We start from the raw sequence: 2944 nt of genomic DNA, 5'->3' as shown, positions 1-2944 counted from the left end.
TGAGAAGGAGGAGGACTCACTGAGAAAGAAGTGAGAAAGAGAGAGAGAGAGAGAGAGAGAGAGAGAGAGAGAGAGAGAGAGAGAGAGAGAGAGAGAGAGAGAGAGAGAGAGAGAGAACACGTAGAGGCATGGGCAAGTAGGCGAGAATGGGGTGATTGTATTAGGTATCGAGAGATCTGTTATATACAGTTGCATGATAGTTATAAGGGAGCTACGAGCCTGCGAGATATCTTGGGATACGAACCGTTGTGCCTACTAGGATGCTAAGTAGGATCGATGATGTGGATTATTATTCCCACACGCCTCCGTAAGACACATCATCCATACAGAGAGACGCATGCATGTGCGTAGTGTATGCTTTGGGTTTGTACAATCATGCTCATGCAAACCTACATGAAATGAATTCATGACAAGGCTGAAAATTGAATCAATCGGGGTTGATGGTTGCCTTCATTAGTAGTGATTTCTTCAGCTCATATGTTCTCTCTACAGGAGCTTTGAAAGGCTTTATCTGGTCCGCAACATGTATGCTTTCGTTTCACTTGAGGGGGCGAACATGTGGTATTCAAGCTCTTGAAGGCATACATGTTGCGGACCAGATAAAGCCTTTTAAAGCTCGTGTAGGGCGAAGTTCTGAGGTGAAGACATCACTACTAATGAAGGCAACATTGACCCAAGGTGATTCAATTTCCAGCCTTGTCATAAATTCATTTCGTGTAGGTTTGCATGAGCATGATTGTATAAACCAAAGCATACACTACGCACATGCATGCCTCTGTATGGATGTGTCTTATAGAGGCGTGTGGGAATAATAATCCACATCATCCATCCTACTCAACATCCTGGTAGGCACAACTGCCTGCCAATGGGTAAAAGATGGAACTGATGCTCAGGAGGAAGGGCTACAGCCATGTAAGCATCAAGTAGATCCAATTTTAAAATTTGGTTTGAAGAGGTATTCAAGGTAGTTTCAAACAGGGGCAAGAGTGTGGATTTTGTCAAATCCTTGGAAGGGTAGCTAACGCCGCTTGATGCATTAGCCTTGGCGAGGTGGGTCACCGCCAAAGCGGGTCTGCGCTTTTGGCAGGACTTGTGAGCTTGCTTCATATTTGGGCTACCTGCAGGACCCATTTGCTGACGAGGGTTGTTTGATGCAAGAATTGCATATTTGGAAAGATGGCGAGGCTGTATTCTCGCAGGTAATTGCTGCAGAGGAGTGTGCCTCATGATCAATTTCAACAACTTGAGATTTGACCTGCCTCAGACGACCTTCAACAGCATGTGCATGGCTCAGGCAACTTGAGGCATGTAGTTGGTTGCTACACCCATATTAGGAAGATTGGGAACAGGTGCATGGCTGGGCAGCGCTTGAAACATGCCATGCCTTGGTGGATTGAACCACATGAGGAGTAGTCATGTTGGCAAGAAGGGCCTTAGTAGTGGCGCCAACAATCGGAGGTGCGGCATTGCATGTTGAATGTCTGGCTTCAAGAGGCCGCCAAGCTTTGCTAGCTAAAACCAGGGAGTTGAAGGCAGCAAGGGGCTGCACTGTTTGAGGATACAAGGGCTCGCCAAGCTGGAAATCACTCTCCTAATTGTTGGCGCCAATTGAGTGGAGGGCCTCAAGCTTGGAGGCGGCACCAACAGCAGGTGGTGAAGCACCTGCAACTCCGTCTGCAGCTAGGTGGACGTCTGTCTTGGACGCAAGGTTGGCGTCAGTCACAACTGGATTGAAAGCAGCACGATGTTTGGCTGCAGGGAATGCATCATGGGCGGTAGATTCGGCAGGGGTGGTAGCACCAACGGCAGTAGGAGCATCGGATGCTGCAGTAGGGTCGGCTTCTGCAGGGGTCGCGGCCACATCTGCTGCAACAAGGGTTGCAGTAGCATTGTCTGCAAATAGAGCTGCAATGTTGCAGTAGGCGACATCTGCGGCAGGAGTTGCAACGTCGTCTGCAGCAGAAGTATGAGCAGCGTCTTCTTCTCCAGCAGGAGTGCAAGCCACCTTTTCTGCAGTAGTGTTGGCAACGGCCGATTGGGTTGCAGGACGTCATTCACTGGTGCGACGATACCTCTGTCTGCAGCGTGGAAGTCAGCAGGATGGGCAGCTGTTGGGTGCGTGGCTGGCCTGTCTGGAGCATTTGCAGCAGCGTCTTCTTCTCTAGCTCGCAATATAGGCGAGGGATATTGCAATATAGGCATGGCGGGCTCGCCGCAAGCGAGCGAGGAGAATCGGCAATTGTTGAGAAACATGCACGCACACACAGAGAGAGAGGCAAGAATGAGATTCATATTACGCTTGGCAAGGGCAGTTTAAATCGTACATCAGAGTGGTGGTTGCCCATCAGTTACAAGGGAAACTGAAGAAACTGAATGTCCAGGGAGGTTCTTGGGAAACTAAAGTAGGGCGGCTTAATTTATTAACTTATTGCGCCACAAACCCCCCTAAGTTTATAATTCCCAATTTCCCATTACAGTGGTTTTAAGCCAAGCTGCTGACAGCTTTCACGATTAGAAAATCTGGTTAGAAAATCTGCCGAGCGTTGTTCTGTACGAACATGGGAGAGCTCGATGCTGCCTTCTTGAATGAGCTCCCTGATGAACTGTGGCTTCATCGCTATGTGCTTTGTCTTTTCTGAGTGTTTAAGATTCTTTGCAAGCATTATGGCGGACATGTTGTCACAATGAAGTACAAGAGGCTGATTGAGGAAGAGGGTAGTCTCCATCAGGAAGTGTTTGAGCCAGATGCCTTCTTTCAAGGCAAGTGTCATTGCTACATATTGAGCTTCTCTTGACAAAGTAACTCTTTCGTGTTTCTTACTTTGCCAAGAGATTGCACCACTAGTTAAAAGAAAAGTATACCCTGATGTGGATTGAAGAGTATCTAGATCACCCCCCCCCCCCCCCAATCTGCATTAGAATAGCCCACAAGGAAGGGTGTAGG

The 2944-nt window shown here is 48.2% G+C and overlaps 1 pseudogene; it reads right to left on the bottom strand.

The window, feature by feature from the left end:
• Positions 1-834: 834 nt before the first annotated feature.
• On the bottom strand, positions 835-2202 carry LOC147450330 (uncharacterized; annotated as a pseudogene).
• Between the last annotated feature and the right edge of the window lie 742 nt (positions 2203-2944).

This window comes from Adiantum capillus-veneris, chromosome 9, assembly GCF_014529385.1.
Source record: "Adiantum capillus-veneris isolate H3 chromosome 9, ASM1452938v2, whole genome shotgun sequence".
Classification (NCBI taxonomy): domain Eukaryota; kingdom Viridiplantae; phylum Streptophyta; class Polypodiopsida; order Polypodiales; family Pteridaceae; genus Adiantum; species Adiantum capillus-veneris.
Note: the sequence above shows the minus strand (reverse complement) of the source record. Positions and strands in the feature narration are given on the sequence as shown.